Genomic DNA, 20,531 nt, shown 5'->3' on the forward strand with positions numbered 1-20,531 from the left:
GTGGCTGCACAGCAAGGATCTAATCATCTAAGATCTGAACCATGCGCTACTCCCGCCTCCTTTTCAGATCAAACGGTTTCAACATATACAAAAAAAACCCCAAAGGCAGAGGGGAGAGATGTAGCAATTTTTGTGGATTGCCACATTCCACTTCTTTAAGAGCTGCTGGGCTGCTCCATTGTGGTCAGGGAATGAAGTAAAACAGCATGAAAGGCAACAAAAAAAGAGCTATGGCAAGGGGGAGTATAGCAGAGGGAAGATCAAGGAGGAAATGGCCAATTTTCTTTACATGAAAATTACAGAATCCCCCATGAGTTTCTGGGCATTGGCCTTTCTGATCTGGATTGCTTTCCTGAGTTCACCGGTGGATTTTGCAAGGATTGGCAATGCAAATGGAGCAGACATTACAGAAATTCTTTCCAGGCAGAGGGTCAGAAGAAAATAACTGTAATGTCACCTTAATGCTTCAGTGTTGCGGCAGTTTAAAAAAAAAAAAAAATTAGAAACACACTTTTTGCTCCTGGGGGTTTCCATTGGATTTATTCTTTAAATATTCCCATTATAAATCCTAAAGTACTTTGCTTTACTTTGCTGTAAATTGCAGCAAATCAGTGGGGTTTTTTTTTTCCTTTTTATGTTCAAGAAGGTAAACATAAAGCTTTTTCTTATTTGTAATGAAAAATAAGTTAAACTATTTGGCCCCAATTTCTTTCTCACTGGGTGCATCTACATGTGTGCTTTGCTGCAGTGTTGACTAATTAGCTCTGCAGTAAAGCATCACTACCTACATGTGCACTGGTGTTAGGGTACAATAAATTAATTAACTCCATCATAGGATAGTACTGTCCCTGACAGAGTAATTATGTGCACTGAAATGCAGATGGTGTAGATGGTGCTCGAAGCTGGCTGGGGCACAAGGGTGCTAAAGTTCAGGGGCTTTGTGCACAGCTCCACACTTTAACACTCTCGTACCCCAGCTGGCCCCTCTGCTGCCTGACGCCACCACCCAGATCCTGGGGCTGACCCCCCAGAGCCTGCTGCCAGCCCAGGGCTGCTCTGCCCTGGCTCAAACTGTTGCGGTCCCAGGCTCATGTGCAGATGCTGCACTCAAGAGCAGCTGACTCAGGTGCAAACTGTGCCAGAATTTATTTCATCATGCGAATAGGACATGTAGCTGCACCCACTAACACCTATTTTACTCTGGTGTAACCTTATTGATCTCAGTGAAGCAATTCTCCATTTTTACTGGCATAAGCAAGAAGAAAATCAGATCCTTGTCTTAAAGAAATGTAGAAGTTTAAGACATTAGAAAATCAAATTAAAATGTTAAAAAGTTAAAAATTTAAGATGTAAAAAAAAGAACGAGTGAAGCCTTCCCCAATGTCTCTTGCTTTAATTCAGAAGCAGAGGCCTAGCACGTTCCTGACTGTTGTATGGTTCTTTTACAGCCAGCCCACCTTCAAGAAAGGCAGCAGCTCTTAAATAAATTAAATACAATTAAATCTGGAAACTCTGGCTGCGTCCAGATGAGCACGGCTTTGCAGTATGCAGTGCCAGAAACCTGTCTGCGGCGCCACACACGACACAGTCAGGCATTCCCCATGCTGCTAGTATCTCAAGGTCAGAAAAACCTGCGCAGAGAAAAAAGCAGGGTGGCGCACATGGCAGCAACTTGCACTGCCCAGAACTGGAGTCTGGCCAGTCAGAGCCACACTCCGGCCACCAGCAGGCTCCCAGCTCTAGGAGCACTGTGGCTGCAGCTTCTCTGGCTCCCAGGACTCCAGGTATGTCTGCTGGAACCAGTACCAATGCTGGTCCCAGCCTTCCCTACCCCACCTGAGGTAACCTGCCACACGCCAGAATGCACGTGGCACAGGCATTCCCTGGGGACAAGCAGCAACATCACAGGGTATGCTATTGCTACTAGTCCCCAGGGAACCAAATGTCCACGCTTACCTTGACATGGCTCCTTTGTGGATCTAAATCATACCAAATTACTCACCCGGCATGTAAATGCATTTTGTGTTCAAGAGGCTAAGTTGTTGTGCATGGAAAATTGTATTGTATCCAAGTCCCGTGGCATGCAAAATGGCACTCACAATTTGAGCCAGGTCAATATCAATCTCCCTTTGAAACAGTAGTTTGACAAGCACTCCACTGCACACGCATCAAAGTCAGTAGGAGCTCCACGTGTTCTCCCAAGGACAGACTTCAGTCACAGCCGTTAGAGAAAGACTTCAGTCTAATTTATGAATTGTAATTGCAGAATTTATGATTCTGTAACCAGACGCTTTCAACAGTTTTCAGCAGCTTCAGTACAATGAAATAGAAAATTACTATTATGCTACATACCTATTTATAGATCATTCTCCAATTCCAACCAGCAATTTGGACTGTATTCAATACTATTTATATAATACCTCCTCCTGTTCTTTGTGAGAAAAAAATATGTTCTGTTATATGCAAGCATATAAAAAAGTAATATTCTCCTAACAACACAGACAGTGCCTTACTATTGTGATTTGTAAGCCACATATTAGCTTATTTGCCCAGGCCGTGTACGTTTACTCTAGTCAAGCATTTTTGGTTGAAAATAAAATACTAAACTAATTATTTAAAACAATAATCATTGTATAGGGATAACTTTGAATAATTTTCAAGTTTCTTGTCATCATTTTCCATCTCAGCCTAATTCTTTTCATTGGGGATAAATAAAATCTTCAGGAAAGAGCTAGAGTTTCTCCAAACATTAGGCTACTTCAGACAATATAAAAAATTACTCGCTCAGTTATAGTAGAGTTGGAAAACTGCTGTAGCTACAATGGTCTAGGATATGTATGACATGCAAGGGGTTTTTGTCATCACATTTATTGGTGGTGCTTTGGGCCTGGAAGTGTGTTCAACTTCTCTCCCAACTACACAGTTGGTCCAATAAAAGAACAAAAAAGCCTATGCCCCACTCTGCTATATTCATCTGCTCTGGGATCTCAGGAATTTACTTATGTTGATCACTTCCACAACTTCAAACACAGAGTTTTCTATTTTGTGTTTGATGTGAGCATGTAACTTCCATTCATGCTTCCTTCATGTTCAAGGGGATAGCTAGGCCTTAAAACACTTGGCTGTACAAATATGTAAAGGGGGAAATGGAATTCTGGAAACCTGCATGTTTAAACTAAAGAGCCTTTCTTCTGACTACTTTCTACTAAAGTTCACCCACATGCCTGACTCCTCTCTGCAAATTTCATTCATGTCTATGGAGCATGCACTTCTCCCCTTTTTATCCCCAAGAAAAAAACAGTCCTGCATAGTGCAATGGAGTGCAAGTCTTAGTGCAAGTGTAGCCTTTGGGAATTGTGGGAAATGCTGAATAATGGTTAAAGGATAAAATTAACTAAAACATTTGTTCCACATTCAATATTTATTTTGGCTTAGATAGAGATGTAAAATGTTGGGATACTTATCCAGATAAATCCCTTTGATCAAAATCATGCATGTATTGACTGGAATTGCTGCTCTTGACAACTTTACTGTCCATTGCTTAAATTGCTGTTCTGCAGCTGAAAACACATATTTATGCCATGAATTATAAGGTCTCCTTCCAGGGCCCTTGGGGGGCGGGCTGTCAGGCAAGTTCTTGGTGGTCCTTCTCAGACCATTGGCTTGCTCTGAGCCATTACAGTGTATTGTGTTAATTTGGCTGTTGGTACTTGCCAACTTGTGAAAGTCTGCTTGCTAAGACACTGTAGATAGCACTACCTATACAGACACTGAGCTGTTCAGTTACCATTGTTAACATCTCTACTATATTTCTATGTAATCTTAAAGAGTTTGATTATAATTGGACTAACTAGAGAGAGATTTGGGGTTTTTTAATCAGAGGTTTTTTATTTCATAAACATTTTTTTCATTCCTTTTGCACTTGCAGAATGTTAAAATAAACCAGACCCAAGAAGCTAAAGTCATTCTGTTTTCCCAAAAATATGAAACAGGATTAAATAATTCTCATGTGCACGCTATTTTTTTCAGTTTTGCCTTGGCCTGTTTAGTTTAAAACTGGAGCATTTGTTTATAGAAGAGTTATCAGCAGCCCCTAAAGAATAGGCCTTATCATGAATAGGCAGACAACTGGTAGCCTAACCGGCACCACTATAATTACGCTGCTATTCACAAGCGAACCATTGTTACCTAAGCAACTTTAGCTGGTAATAGGTAGTTTCAAGCTATCTACCCTCCTCCACCTTGCTCTGTTTTGCTGGGACTGAGCTATAGTGGTGGAGGTGAAGCACCCTAATGGCACCCAAAAGGCATAATGATGGCTCATCTCATTGCTGCTCAGGATAAGACAAGGTGTAATCACAGCACAGCAGTCTTGGCCTGTGAGGAGCTCCCCAGTACACACACACCATACCCAGGCTACAGACACTTTTGCATAGGAATGTGGGGATGCAGGACTTGCCATGCGGGCACGGACCCTGAGTGTGGCCACTGCCTTATGCTGTAAGAAAGATACAGGGAATGGTGGAAAGGCACATGTGATGCAACTCACTCCCCATAAGGGACCATAGGGCTCTACTGAGAAGAGGTGTTGTGGCATTTTCAAAAGAGGCATTAGCATGAACTAATATAACTGGATATGTTTATATTATACATTTTGCAAAATTTTTGGCTTCAGTGGCATCCCGTGGCAGTGAGTTCCCTGCAGGCTATGTGGTGTGAGGGAAGGTAGTGCCCTCTGCTACGTGAAACTGTCCACCATGTATGTTTACCACATATCTTTTTGCTCCACATCTGGCCGCTCACCACCCCCCTACTCGACATCCAGCCACTCGCCCCCTACCCCCCAGCTCTGCATCTGGCCACTCGCCTCCCCCACCCCCCGGCTCTGCATCTGGCTGTTCCACTCCCCTCCTCCACTCCACATCTGACTGCTTGCCACCCCCCTCAGGAGTACACTTATTAAAAAGGGGGCGACCGAGGGGACACAGATTAAAAGGTTGAAAACTGCTGCTCTAAACAATGTTTTGTTTTTTTCTGTGTCCACTCTGCAACACCTCTTTTCTCTGAATTGTGCCTTTTCAATCTCTTTTCATAGAGTTTTTCTTATGCCCTTACTCTTCTCTCCTTCCTCTGAACCCTTCTTCTTTTCACAAGTGCAGCAAAAATCTGACCTGTCCTAATCACTAAAACATTTATCAGGGCTCTTGGTTACCACAGCCTGCCTCGCTTGGTTACTACAGCCTGCACTGTGTCTTCCTCAGCTTCCGCAGTATGACTCCAGTCTTTCCACAGCTGCAGCTTTTTGGTCTCCCAATCTCTTATCCTCATCTTCACACCCAGCATAGCTCGGCCCTAGCTTCCATTTCAGATCTTAATTCCTATGCCCTTTACCACCCTCTTCATTGCCTTCTCCCATTCCTGTCTTTATATGTTCATGCTGCCCCAGGAATGGAGCAGCCTCTTGAATCCCCAAATGCCAGGCCCTCAACCCTGTCCTCCTGATTCAGATCCCTCCTGAAGACTCACTACTTTTAAAAGGTCCTTGACAGTCACCTGTGTTATTATTTTACTCTTGAATATTTTAAGCTAATTTGATGTATTTCAGCTATCTCCCCTAGATCTCCCAGTCCATCTTGCCCTGTCTTTAATCTGCCTTTCTTGTTGGATCAGGGACCATTTTTATATATGTGTTTTATAGAGATCAGATCACATGGTTGACATTTTTCACAAATTAGTAGTAGTAGTATCATTAATAATAATAATATTGCCATCAACCTTGCAAATAGCACACCTGAAGATTTTTACTGTGTTCTATTTAAGCAAGTACTTATGGCTAATCCAGTTACCAGATACAAAAGTTTACCATTTATTGAGAAAGGAAGGCCAGCATTTCAAATTCTATTGTGTTATCTCAATATCATCACGGACAGTATAAGCATTACCAGGTGCCTTGCAGCCTGGAGTCTGCCTGTTCCTGAGCTGCCTGGAATGTTTGAACATTGCAATTCTACATCATAATAAGCTGGGATATTTTTCAAACTGAAAAATGGGCACTTTTAACAAACCAATTTAAAAAACCATTTATCAACCATAGTAGCTCCCTTGTTCATTTGAAAAAATGAATGCAATCCATTTCTTAAAATACATAATAGTAGATAAAGGCTACAAGAGGAGGATGCAGGCCAGTTTCAGCCCCTCCCATCATTACTAGGTCTTTGGCCTAGAGCTGCTCTCTTCCTTCTTGAATTCTTCCTGAGGTGGTGGTTTTCATAAACTGAGGCCCCCAAAATCTAAATGTTTCCTATGTCAGTTCCAATAAGAGTAAAACACCACAGACATGGTTTTTTGTTGCAAATATGTGTCCCTGTACTTGGCAAATACCATCTATCTGTTCTGTGATCTGTGTGTAATAGGAAGTGTAATAATTGTACTACTTGAAGAAAGGTGACATTCCACATCAGTATAATTATCAAGCACAGCTTTTAAAAGAGATTGTGTGTCTTAAAGGAAAAGCCATACAGGTTAAAGATGTTTATTTTAGTACGTTCTCAATATTTTCTTCAGGTAAGAGCCTGATCCTATGAGTTGATTGGCCCCCAAAAGTTATTTCCCATTCAGCAAATTCCCAGATCTGGCTCTAAGAGTGTAAGCTATTTAGATACAGTGGGCACATCTACATGTGTGCATTTATTGCGGAATAACTGAAATTATGGTGCAGTAGGGGCACACGTCTACACATAAATTACTGTGCAGTACAGACACACATCTACAGTAAATATGGTGACTTACACTGACTTGAGCGTAAATGTGATACCTGCATCATGCTGGTATCAAATTTACACCCGATTAGTTATTGTGCAGTAAGGCACATGTAAACGCCTTACTGTGCAGTTCAGACACAGCATTAATGTACTTTAATGCCTGCACATGTAGACGCCAGCCTATTCAAGCTTACTGTGCAGTAACTTACTACACGGTAACTTTAAGTCAGCGTAAATGCACATGTAGACATGCCCAGTATAAACATTACTATTATGTTTTAAGTCAAATCTGCAACTTATACTGTTTGTGTATTTGACTGGAAGTCAAAAGACAATTCTCAACTCTTCTGAGTCCTACTTTAGCTTGTTCACTTCCATATTGGTGCAAGTACTTGAAACGTTCATTATTTTTATTTTCTTTTTATATTTCTTTTTAACCTATGCTTTTCCAGTTTCTCAGGTAGTTCCACGTGAGCATTTTCCACCTGAAATGCATCACAGCTAGATTTCCAAATGCTTACTTTCTCCTCGCTTATTTATTTGATTACACAGGACATGTGAGATACAATTGTATGAACGATAATGTGGTGTTCATAATTTCTGGCATTGCACTTAATAGGACGTAACATTTCATGAACATTCAGAATTTCTACCAAACATGGAAGATGCATTATTGTTGGTATACAATTTTTTTACACATGCCCTCACTTCAAGACCCAATTTAGTTAAAAGACTAGATGAAGGGAGATTATGGTCATCTACATCCCATATATTTGGCCACTTTATGCCTTTGTTTACTCTTAAACTAAAAAGAAAGTTGAGGAGAATTTGCTAAGAATTGCTAAAAAAAATTGCTTTCAATGCAGGGTACATTGAAAAAGTACCCAGGGTGATTTCCAAAAAAGGGAGAACACAAGATTAAGAGAGTCTTTCTTGCATGCAGCAGGCTTTTTCCCCAGAATTTGAAAAAAAAATAACCTGATGCAATGACTTTTTCTTTGATCACACTTTAGGTGGTGGGGATGGGGGGGGTCGTAATTGAAAGATATAACTAAATATCAATGTATTTTTTTTAATTTCCTATTTTTTTTAATTTCCTAATTTCCTAGAGATTAACTGGAAGACAAAATCTGAACTTCCTGGAACTTTATAGGGTGGAGGTGTGGCATGTGTATTTTTATTGGGATCCACATGTCATGAATAGAGTTCAATTTATAACAAGCCATACCAGCTCCCTGATCCTGAATGCTACTGAACTTTAGGGCTAGATACAGACAGTCAAAAAGCCCAAGCTGAATCAGTTTAGTCTTTGCAGGTTAGTCTAAACTGCACAGATTAAAATGAAACAGAAGTGAACAGACATTTACCTTTGATTCAGGAAATGTAGCCACATTCTTGCAGTGGCTCAGGCCAGAATCCAAGGGGTGCTCAAGCACAGCTCTCTGGTTGTGTGTTCAATTCTGCTGCCCCTGAGGTCTCTGGGATTTGCAGTCCAGAATTATAGCAGCAAGACTCTGCAGAGTTGCTCATCACTTCCTCTTCCAGGTGCCTCTGGGATTTGTAGTCCACAGTCACAGCCAGCAGTAAGTTTGAGTGGGGGAGGAGGTGTTTAACTCCCCTTCTTGGCCCCAGACCCCAGTTGGGGTTTGCCGGGGATGGGGGCAGCCCTCCCCACCCCCCATAGACTGGGCTGCATCCCCAGCTTGGCTTGCCCCCCCGCCCCTGTCAGCCAGCCCTCACTGCTCCAACTAGGGAGCAGAGGGGTGGGGCCAACCCTGCTCTCTGAAGCAAACAGCATAGCCCAGCCCAGGGCTGGAAAGCATGCTGGGATGCTGGGGGAATGTGATTTAACTTATACAAGAAAGGGGTCTGGGAAAGAAGTTTCATAAACTGGTTTGACCCAAATCAGTTAAGTCTGATACTACATTCAACCAGATTTATCTTAAACCAGTTTCAGCCATTTTGAAATGGGTTTATGTGTACTGAGCTTCTGTTCTGTTATAGGTTTAAACCAGTTTCTGATCACTTAAACTGATTTATGTGTAACTTCTGTCCTTAGCCATGGGGGGACCAGCACAAATCCAGGTTGTAGTCTCTGACTGGATCAGAGGTCACCTAAAAGCTGGGAGGGTTTTGAAGCCCAGACCTGAATCCAAGTCCCAGTCTTGTAGTTCAGTCCCACCTCTGCTCTGTCCTACATGCTTGTATTCAATCAAAACAAGTGTCAGAGGAATTTACAAAATGAACATCTTCTTTTTACACGTTGGTTGATACCAGTGTTTGTATTTATTAATTTTTGTTCACGTGCAATTCAGCTTAATCATTGGATACAAAATGCTTTTGGGGCATCAAAAGAAACTAACTTGACAGATGTGCCTTTTCTGTTGTATGTACACAAGCACTGGGGTTGCAGGGACCAGTCATACGTTTGTCATCTTATTTATGATTTTTAACACATTTGTGATAAATTAGGTTCAGTTCTAAGTTAAATAATACTGGAGCCAAATAGTTGTTTTTGTACATGTGCAACTTATCACAGTTGATATCAAGTCCAACCCAGACTCCTTGTCTTGGTTGGACCTTTCCGTAACCTTTCTGGCTTTATTCAGGGAAATGTGGACCAGCCTATTTTCTTATAAAAACTGTGGTCTTTTGGAATGTCATACTTATTTTTTTAACCCTTTGCTCCTACACTCATTGGATGCAAAAAGACTGTAACAATAGTATTTTTGTAAACTGCCACTTGCTTTGTGTTTAAAAATAATATATACATATTTTATGCTATAAAATGCTATGTAGTTGTTAAACTCTTGCGTTTAAAAATATTTTCTTATATATCTTGCAAAACCTGAAGAACCTGTAAGCTTCTTTGTCATGCCTACATACCTAACATGTAACATTCTAATGGCAGTAATGTGAGACTAGCTAGTCTAAATGAAAAATACTGTGGGACCTAATGCATTTCTAATGTTACTTCATCATATGTAGAGGAAAGAATATGGTGCATTGTTTCAAAACCCAGGATTATAGTAAAGTAACATTTCCCCAAAATCCCATCTGAAAATTATGGAGGAAAATTCCATAGAAGTATAGCCACTGGGGCCTAATTCTGTGGTCCTTAGTCATACTGTGTTGAATGTTGTTTTATAAGTATTCCCATTAATTTCATTAGAATTATTAAGAGTAAGCCACTATGCCATGTAAATGAGGGTGACAAAGTAGGGTCTTTTCTTAACGGGTACCTCCAGCTTTTCAAGTGGAGAAGGGGTTATATGTTTAATATTGGAGGGTGAAATGTTAGGTTGTGTTCTGCACTATGGGTTTTTCTTGTGTATTCTGGACTCATTCTGTAGCTGGAGCTCCAGATGAAATTAATTAAGGTCCTGTGCACAGATGAATGTGATAGAAATCTACAGTAAAATATTGCAGAATATGCAAAAATGGCCTGATTTTTAAAGTGATTTGAAATAACACCTCTCATTAAAGTCAGTGAGAAGCACGGGTTCTCAGAACCTCTTAAAACAAGGACCTGGGTTTTTAAAAGATTCATGAGTAGTGTGCAGAGGAAGATTGTACTCTCTGACTAAAAACACTTTCTGTGCCTCAACCTGGCCATAAGCACCTATTTCTTTATACAAAATAGGCTGGTCTTCCACTGCAGAGTCCAGGGCACTGCCACCTTGTGGGACCAGGCCCCAGTATTTTGAAAGTTTACCCTTTGACGTGGTTTTGTGTTTGCAAGAAGGTAAAAGAGATTGGTAATTCATCACTCAGTACTCTTCCCCTCTGACTGCTTTGTGATGTTTATCACTGTTATCAATGGAGTATGTTGAACTGGACTGTAAAATCAGAATATTTTACTGCATGTGTTTTTTTAATAATTGTATGCAATGTTGCCATTATAATACAGTAAATATCTATGTGTTTTTCTTTTTAAAGACTTCTCAGTTATAGTGGGCTGCTTTTACCTTTTTTCTTGATATCAAATTATTTCCATCAGTGTGTTTGTGCCGACCTAGAAACCAAAAAGAACAAGATAGGCAGGACTAGAATCTGATTATGTCTGCCTTCTTCTTTGTCTATTGTCCTCACGCTACAGGTAAGTAACTTGGCGCCTACATGATACTAAACCTGTAAAATGCAACAGGCCACCTTTCCTAAGAGGCTATACTAGTGCCTGTAATAGAAATATATACTACTGTACTAGAAATTTGCAGGGGATTTAGAAGGAGAAAATTCATAGAACCCTGTTACACTTTATTTGGGATTCTAAAGAATAAATGATCCCTGCTCCATGTTCCAGAGGAAGGGGAATACCTCGCACAAAAAAAAGGAGAAAAATTTACCCCAAAATGTGATGATCATTCTTACCTATGCAAGTGGATGATCATCATCATAGTTAGGTATGTACTGTATTCTGTATCTTAATGTCCCTGAATACTAATTGGGACATGTATGTTAGGACCCAAAAATCTCCTTGGTATCCAAATAATTTCCTGTTTCTTTATGAATTCTGAAAGGTTGTATTCCAAAAGAACCTCTGAAGTTAAAGGACTCCAAAAAACCAATTGCATCCTGGAGCTGGGGAGAACCTCTCCACATATGTTGCCTAAATGTCTTATATTGGGGTATATTTTTGGAAGGCCTGTTGTTGCTTAGGTCACATGGACCCTTACTAGGTCTTTGTGTCCCCTTTAAGGTACTCCTATAGGGCAGTTTCATGTCTTTCACCTAATAACCTTCTGTCATGTAAGTTTAAACTCTGGTGCGATACTGTGTGGAAGTGTGATTTCCACCTTATGGGGAGCCATGACATGGAGGATGTCAGATTATGGTGACATAACGATAATATCACCATCTTACATTGTCTGCTTTAATCAGAGCTCAAAAGAGATCACTACTGTCACTAGCAGCTTGTTTCTTTTCAAAGTAGTCTTTCCCATGGGTTATTTAATGTTTGTGGCACTTGTACATTCCTTTCATTGCCACAGGGTTTTAGGCAAACCAGCTCTTCTGAAATAGGCAAATAAAATTGGGGAGATTTTGTTCTGCATGTAGTTAATTCAGGGATTTGCTTCTAGCTGGGTGGAGAGAATAGTGCATGAGGTTTTCACAGGCCTGAAAAGAAAAACATGGTTTTATGGGTGAGTGAGTATTTTGTTGACTAAGTTTCAAGCATCAGTGGAGTCCACAGCTGCTCAGCAGGGGCTGATACAGTCAACAAGAATTACTGTAAATGATTTTAGAGGGCATTGGAGAACTCTAGACACGTATAAATATACAAGTTGAATATTACTGAAGAAACACCTGTTTTAGATAGTCAGCCCATTGCAACAGGACAAAGGTTGCTGTTCAGATCACAGCACTGAAAGGTGGCAAGTTCAATAAATAAAAATATGCTCAGATGCTCAAATAGTATAAATCAGCAGAGTTGTACTGAAGTGGATGGAGCTACACTGATTTACAGCCAAGGAAGATCTGGTTCATAGTCAACAGGAAGCTAAAAGTATCATCCGTTCTGTATTTCTTCTCTATCTAAAGCACTGATTTAAAATTATAATTGGTCAAAAGCTCTTTCCAGCACAGTGAAGTAATTTCAGATATGAATGCTCATTATGTGTTTAGGTGATAATATAAAAAAAACCCCATCATTATAAACCTACTAAATTAGAAAGACTTGAGTAAGGTTACAGAAGGATAAATATTTAAATTTGGTTAAAATCAATAGTGAGGATATAAGACGGACTGAATTTTAGGACATAATCACTTTATACTAATGGCTAAGCTGATGCTATACAGAGGGGATGAGTATTAATCCGGCAGAAATAAAAGACAGGGTTCTCTTTCCTTAAGTTAATATTTCAAGCTTTCTGAAATTAATTTCTTAACATTCAATGAATGCAGCTCAGCGTCCGACTGAGGAAAAGCACTCGGATAAACATACATGGCTGGAGCAAAAGAAAATGAAGACTCATCCGGTTTTACTGTAGCATTCATGGTATTATGAAGGATTGCAATATAATCCTCTTCAATGAATAACCCTAACAGATGTTATCAGGGTGGCTACGCACAGGCTGTGGACCTCTGGATAGAACTCCCTCAGTGGAAGTCCGGTTCGTAAATTGTTCTAATGGGCTGCTTGATTTGTCTTGCTGTTGCAGCAGCGTGGAAGGCAGGCGGTTAACAATGCCCTTAAAGTATGCGTTATTCCCATCTGGTACTCATTACAATGCTGTTAAATATTTCATGCTTTTCATTTTACAAACAAATACACACAGAACTAATCTTTTTGTTTAATGTTTCTTGATTGACATTTGGATGAATAGATTTGTATTTTTTAACTGACGATCTCACGGTGTCTCCACTAGGGCTTTTAAAGGAATATGGAGTAGATCTCCACAAACTTTTCTGGTGGGCTTTTGTTACACTATTGATATAAAACATGATATGGGAAAAATCCAGATGATGAATGTGCTGTTCAATCAGCTGGGAGCTCTTTGCTTGCAAGAAGATAGCTCGATGAAGTGCAGACAGAGACAGGCAGCAGACAGTGACTGCTTGTCAGCTCTAACCCAAACTGTTTCCTTCTGAGGGCAGTGGGAAATTCAATAGCTCACAGTACCACTTGGCCCTTCATTGGAGATCTCAAAGCCCTTTCTCAAACAGCATTTTTTGAATCTCACAACTCTACAGTGTGTTAAGTAAGCCTCACTACACCCATTGTACAGAGAGAGAAACTGATACGGGGGGGGGTGGGCATTAACTCAGCATTTTCAAGCCTGAAGTACCCAGACCTGTAACTAGATGTGTAGCCTCCTTCTTGGCCTTGTGGGTAATTAATACTTCTGAAAATCAGGGTAGCTTTTTCCAGCATCATAGATCCCAATCCTACATTAAGCTCTTAGATTTCGATGCATGTATTTAACCTTTAATACATAGGTTTGAAAATGTTGACATGAATGATTTGCCCAATGTTTTCTTCAAGTCTAAAATGGATCCAAAAGTAAAGTCCAGTCACTTGGCTTTAATGACTAGACGTTTTATTGGAAATTTTCTGAAGTATCTTGGTTAGGTTTCTCAGCAATTACCAAGCCCAAGTCTTCCAGAAGACTCAAGAATGTAGATTGTGAAATATGACTGAGAGAGGTCCAAAAACATTTCCCCCTTAGCCTTTTGCTGTTGGGCCAACTCAGCAATAGAGTATGTATGTGAGCGAGAATATTTCCTATTTTTTGAACTTGGGTGAATTCTACCCTGTGAATAAACCCACAGAAGTCTTTGTAGTTGCAGCATGGATGAGCTTTTGCCCTAGGGTATAATGTATCAGACACATAGTCCCTGAACGCTCAGTGTTACCAGATTGAATTCAGCTTTGGAGGTGCGTGTGAAACAATGACAGTGTCCTGAGGATAGGCTGCTAACTTAACCTACAATTCAGAGCATCTTGCGTTATGTTCAAACACACATTTCTGCTTCTATAGCAGCTAAAGGTGTTCAAACACTTTGCAAACTCCAACTAAGGCTCTTACCTTGGAGGTAAAACCTCTTTCTTCTTCAGCTATCCCTCGATATGAGGTTGATGTCTGCGGGGAGGGGAGGGGGCACGGATTACTGGTGACTTTTAAAATGGGTGAAGAGTTCAATCCATGCTCTGCAAGGTTTTCCACAGATATGACAGGTGGTGCCTTGTGGAGGACACGACTGTTGGCCAAGATGGTGCTTTGCTTCCTCCTCTGCCGTTTCTCGGCTTCCTGAGCAAGACGGGTCTCTTCAAAGTGGGCTGTAGCTTGATGTATGGTGCAGCGCCATTGAGACCTGTTCCCAGCCAGCACTTGCCAGTTTGTACGGTTGATGCTGCCCTTAAGGTATGCTTTCCTTGTAGCGCTTCCTGACTTCTGCAGATCCTCTTACCATGACTGAGTTGAAAGAAGAGGACTTGCTTTGGGAGATGAGTGCCAGCCATCCTCACACAGTGGCCAGCCCAGCAGAGTTGTTTCATGAGCTTTGCCTCATTGCTGGTTGTTAGCTGCATAAAGGATGCTGGCATTTGAACAGTGGTCTTCCGACCCAATGTGAAGGATCTCCCTGAGGCAATGCTGATGTAACCATTCCTGGCACTTAAGATGGCTTCACTATGTCACCCATGTCACACACCCATAGAGGGGTGGGGATAACCACTGCATTGTAGACCAGGATCTTAGTTTCCATCTGCAGATCTCGGTACCTGGGAGGTAAGATCTCTTTACCAACTGCTGAAATGCAGCCACTGCTGGAGTGGAACACTGCAATACACTGCAACAGCATGTAACAGGTTAGGCCAGCCATTTAAAATGGATTGTAACTGCTAAATACTGTGGTTCATGTCCATAAATCTTTTGCAGTGTCGAATTTAACATTTATTTCAATCTCAGAATGGCAAATGCCAAGTCACAAAAAATGTAAGAAATCAGTAGAATTCAGAGTGCCAGGGACCTCCTCAAAGCTCTGACTTGTCACTGATAATACCTGCACAAGACAAGGGGCTCTTTTTGTTTCATTCCCAAATAAATGAATTGCAGCCTGTATGAAATCTCCCCAGGCCATTTGGAACAGCAGTTCATTTGCCCACAGCATTATAAAACATATTTTCCACTAAGCCCAAACATGGAGAGAAGGGAAAAAAATACTATGATGAGAAGAATCTCTGATCCATGTCTGAAAATACAAATATTTTTCAGTTGTCATGTTTGATGGATAAAGTGTGTGACACACTATGCAAAGCCATAGCAACTAGATAAGTATGTTTAAAACATTTAACTTTGATACATTAAGAATGAGCTGCAGCAGGGGCTTATCAAAGCTGAAAGTAAGCAGACATTTCTCCATTCCTAAAAGTAGTTTTCTACAATTGTTTAGCTTGGAAGAAGTTCTGCTGCAAATAACTTGGAAGTGTAAGGGGAAGTTGGTCTTCATACACAATGGAGCTGTTCTGAAGGGTCATGACTTGTGAATACCTTTTTGCTTCATCTGCTGCTAAGTGCCAGCAGCCCATACATGCTTTACATTAGACCAGAAGAGTCTTTCAAGCAAGCTACAGACAATTGACTTGCCCTTTGAAATGAGTGCAGTAATCCATGGCCTTAGCTGCTCCAAAAGTATGTGCGCACACACAGAGCATATGCTTAGTATTTTCATAGCACTGTTAACATTTGATAAACATAACTGGTAACACTTCCTCATGAGCAGTCACTAAGTGTCAAATTCTCTCCCATTTGCAATTCTAACAAGATCAATGAAGATACAACAGGAATTCATTCAGCCCACAATAGCTTGTGGAGATAGTATTTTTGTTGCATATTAAGCAACATACCCATTGGAGAGTTGTGAGGTTTGTGTCAAGGACCACCAGTTTGTTTTCACAGTACATCCCATCAGAGACCAGGAAAAGAGTTCCCTTCTTTATAAGCTTTTCTGTTGGCATCTGACCTAATCTTGTGTCTGCAAAAAGGTATTGTTTTACTCTATAGCAGTGATTGCAGTAAAGGAGTGTCTGTTGGGATGGCTGATGGAAAGGGCTGGGAAGGGAGCAGGAAACAGGACTGGGGCTTAATCCTAACCATTAATCCTGGCTCTTTAGTTACAGATACTGTACTGACTCCCTCTCCCATAATTCATGGCTTTTTAAACTGCTAATATATCAACTTTGCTTTATGAATGCAGACAGGGGCCCCATAACGCTACTCCTGTGAAGCATGGCACAAGACATGTACAACAATGTATCGCTTTGCTCCATCCCTCAAAATGTCGCTAAAGCCACATTTCTAGTCTCTGTTGGCAGGGGGTAGAAAAGCCATAAGGGCATTCCAGAGCACAGACCTCCCACTGGAGTGCTCCTGGGTTTCAATGGTATAGTGCTCTCCAGTAGTCCCTGCAGCAAGGAGATGGTATCATCCTGCACCAACCAACTGTGCATCTGTAACACTGCATAAAACTTTGACTTAATTTATCAAGCTCCATAGGCTTTGAGCAGTAAATAGGCAACTACTTGCTTGTTCACTAAGGATGCCTATAAATGTGCAGCGAGGCTGCTCTGACAGGCTGTAATTACAGTGCATCAGAGCAGATTCGATTAATCAAGTCTGCTGGAGCATGGTAATTATTGCACTCCAGCAGACTCTAGTGTCTTGTGTATTAGCATCCCTGTGCTGAAAAATGGTGACAAGTGTGTTCAACGAGCTTTAGTTAAAATGCCCCTGCTGCCATTTTTCAGCACAGGAACGCTGGTACACGAGACACTCTGGGGACTTTAATTAGAGTGACTTTTGGAGCTGCTCTAATTAAAGTGTGCCCCCCTTCCCATGGTCCTTCCCCTCCACAATCCTGGAGCACATGTATAAACACCCTAAAGGTGTGTGCAAGCATTCAGATGAACCAGTCTAAGTCGTGCAGGCTAGGCAGAGCAGTGTAAACCCCTATCAATAGAGCCAAATGGAAGCATTTTATATTTCACAGAAACATAGAAAATTAGGATTGGAAGAGACCTCAGGAGCTCATCTAGTCCAATGCCTTGCTCAAAGCAGTACCATCCCCAACTAGATCATCTCAGCCAAGGCTTTGTCTAGCTGGGTCTTAAAAACCTCCAAGGATGGAAAATCCACAACGTATTCTCTGGGTAACCTATTCCGGTGCTTTACTACCCTCCTAATGAGAAAGTTTTGTCCTAAACTTCTCTTGCTGCAACTTGATACCTTTGCCCCTTGTTCTGTCATTTGCCACCACTGAGAACAGTCCAGCTCCATCCCCTTTGAAAGCTCCCTTCAGGTAGTTGAAGCCTGCTATTAAATCCCCTCTCGGTCTTCTCTTCTACAGACTAAAGAAGCCCAGTTCCCTCAGCCTCTCCTCAAAAGTGCCCGAGCCCCCTAACCATTTTTGTTGTCCTCTGCTGGACTCTCTTCAATTTGTCTGCATCTTTTGTGTAGTGAGAGGCCCAAAACTGGACACCATACTCCAGATGTGGCCTCATCGGTGCTGAATAGAGGGGAATAATCACTTCCCTCAATCTGCTGGCAATGCTTTTGCCACTACTAATGCAGCCCAGGATGCTGTTAGTTTTCTTTGCAACAAGGGCACACTGTTGGCTCATATTCAGCTTATTGTTCACTGTAACCCCAAGCTCCTTTTCTGCAGAGCTGCTGCTTAGCCAGTCAGTCCCTAGCTCAGGGGTCGGCAACCTATGGCACGCGTGCCCAACGTGGCACGCGACATGGTTTTTATTGGCATGCAGGCTGCTTCCCACCCAAGGGGTAGGAAGAGGCATGCCCAGATTGAGCAGCACATGGCTGCCTGGGAACAGCCTTGTGCTACTGCTGACCCTTGCCACCACTGGACCCCAGCCCCAGAACACCACCAGCCCCAGCTGGGTAAAAACCCCTGGCCCCAACCCCAACTGCCCCTCTCCATGGCCCCAGTCCCGGCCCCAACCCTGTGCTGCTGGCCACGTGCCGCCGGCAAGCCCCAGCTGGCACTACCACCGCCATGGGTCCCGGGCTCGGCCACGTGCTGCTGGCAGGCCCGGCCCCAGCTGGCACCATCGCCATTGCAGACCCCAGCCCAGTGCCAGCACCAGGCAGGGGCCGTCAGCAGTGTTGGGATGGGGCTGGGGCTGGGGCCAGGGCCGCGGACCTGCATGGGCCCTGGCCCCATCCCGGCACTACAGACGGCCCCGGCCATGTGATGCTAGCAGGCCTGGATGCCACCGCCGCCGCCACCAGGCCAAGGCCATTGGCAGCCCTGGGATGAGGCCAGGGCCCAGGCCTGTGCACCTGCGCAGGCCCCGGCCCCATACCAGCACTGCCAGTGGGCCCGGCCCTGGCTGGCACCTCCACCACCGCCACCTGCTCCAGTCCAGCACCACTACTGGGCCGGGGCCATCAGCAGTGCTGGGATGAGGCTGGGGGCCCCATCCCGGTGCTGCTGGCAGGCCTGGCCCCAGACGCCTTGCCCAGCACCTCCACCGCCTGCCCTGACCAAGCCCAGCGCCGCTATTGGGCTGGGGCCATCTGCAGTGCCAGGATACAGTTGGGGCCTGAGCCCATCTCGGCCCTGCCGATGGCCCCGGCCCTGGCCCCATGCTGCCAGCGGGCCTGGCCCTGGCCGGCACCTCCACCACCGCTACTGGGCCGAGGTGATTGGCACCACCAGGATGAGGCCGGGGCCCCATTCCGACACTGCCAGCGGGCCCAGCCCCAGCCACATGCTGCTGCTGGGCTGGGCCCTGTCCGGCACCTCTACCTCCCACCCCAGCCCAGCGCCGTGGCTGTCTGCAGCACCAGGATGAACCCGGGGCCGGGGCCCATGGACGTGCACAGGCCCCAGCCCCATCTTTGTGCTGCAGAGGGCCTCGGCCCCAGCCACGTGCTGCCAGTGGGCCTGGCCAGCGCCGCCACCAGCCCCAGCCCAGTGCTGCTGCTGGGCCCAGGCTGTCAGCAGCATCAGGATGGGCCCAGTACTGCTGAAGGCCCTAGCCATGTGCTGCCAGTGGGCCCCAGCCCCGTGCGGGCCTAGCACCAGCCGGCACCACCACCACCACGGGCCCCGGCCCTGCACCGCCCCAGCCTCAGCCCAATGCTGCTGCTGGCCCCATCCTGGTGCTAGTGACAGCCCAGCTGCGGCCCCAGCCCTGTGCTGCTGCGGGGCCCAGCCCTGTGCCGCCAGTGGGCCCTGGCCCCAGCTCCAGCTGCAGGCCCATGCTGTCCATGGCCAGGCTCCAACTCCAGCCCCCTGTTGCCTGTGGGCTCCGGCTCCAGCCCCATGCTGCTGGGTGGCCCTGGCCCCACGGCCCCACAGCCCCAGCCCCTCGCTGCAAGTGGGCCCCGGCCCCAGCCCCATGCTGCCCACAGCCCCAGCCCCAACAGGCACAGTGCCAGCACCTGCTGTCTTCCTGGAGTCCAGGGCCGGGAGACAGCCAGGGCCGGTCTGGGAGGCAGCTAGGGCTGTGCCTGGGGCAAGGAGGCAGCAGCTGTTTACAGCCTCCTGGCTGCAGCTGGTCCAAGTTCTGGGTAGCTGCTGATAGCCATGGAGCCTGGGCAGGGAGGCAGGGGCAGCAGGGGTACGAGCAGAGCTGAAGGCCAGGGGCTTTGGGTGGGGGGGCAAGGGGCACAAGCAGGGCATCCTGCCATATACCCCCCTGCCTTCATTTTGTTTTTCCGGCATGCTGGCACTGCAGCACCTTCCAAGTTAGGCATTGTGGGGTTTTCAGCCAAAAGACATTGCCTACCCCTACCCTAGCCTGTAGCAGTACATGGGATTGTTCCATCCTATGTGCAGGATTTTGTAGTTGTCCTTATTGAACATCATGAGATTTCTTTTTGTCCACTCCTCCAATTTGTCTAGGTCTCTCTGAATCCTAGCCCTACCCTCCAGCATATCTATTACTCCCCCCAGCTTGGTGGCACATGCAAATTTTCTGAGGGTGCACTTTATGCCATCTTTACAGATTCACAGACTGTAAGGGACTGGAAGGGACCTCACAAGATCATCAGGTCTAGTCCCCCTGCACTAGGCAGGAAAGACAGTTGAGGTCAAGTGACTGTCCAGTCTCCTCTTGAAGATTTCCAGGGTAGGCAATTGCACCGCCTCTGGAGGGAGCTTATTCCACAGTCTGGACACCCTGACTGTGAAGCTTTTTCTAGAGCTGAACCTGAAGTGGCCTTCCAGGAGTTTGTGGCCGTTACTCCTGGTTTTCTCCCAGGGTGCCCTGGTGAACAGTTCTTCACCGAGCTCTTGATGTTT

General features: G+C 44.3%; 2 long non-coding RNA genes across 3 annotated transcripts in view; one reads left to right on the forward strand and one right to left on the reverse strand.

Annotated features, from left to right (window-relative positions):
* Positions 1-1,063: 1,063 nt before the first annotated feature.
* Positions 1,064-20,531, reverse strand: part of LOC109298481 — a 74,947-nt gene continuing 55,479 nt past the window's right edge. Inside the window, exons 1-3 of one of the 2 annotated variants that reach the window (XR_002097622.1) lie at positions 20,234-20,244; positions 2,942-4,324; positions 1,065-2,908 (exon numbers count right to left, since the gene is read on the reverse strand). This is a non-coding gene — a long non-coding RNA (uncharacterized LOC109298481). Of the gene's footprint in view, positions 2,909-2,941; positions 4,325-20,233; positions 20,245-20,531 lie in introns of those variants that run through there. The other variant, XR_002097621.1, reaches the window with a different exon arrangement.
* LOC109298482 overlaps positions 6,809-20,531 on the forward strand; it is a 20,558-nt gene continuing 6,835 nt past the window's right edge. The window contains exons 1-2 of the long non-coding RNA XR_002097623.1: positions 6,809-6,890; positions 10,861-10,864. This is a non-coding gene — a long non-coding RNA (uncharacterized LOC109298482). The remainder of the gene's footprint in view (positions 6,891-10,860; positions 10,865-20,531) is intronic.

This window comes from Gavialis gangeticus, unplaced genomic scaffold, assembly GCF_001723915.1.
Source record: "Gavialis gangeticus isolate Ggan-Ray unplaced genomic scaffold, GavGan_comp1, whole genome shotgun sequence".
In the NCBI taxonomy this organism is placed as follows: Eukaryota; Metazoa; Chordata; order Crocodylia; family Gavialidae; genus Gavialis; species Gavialis gangeticus.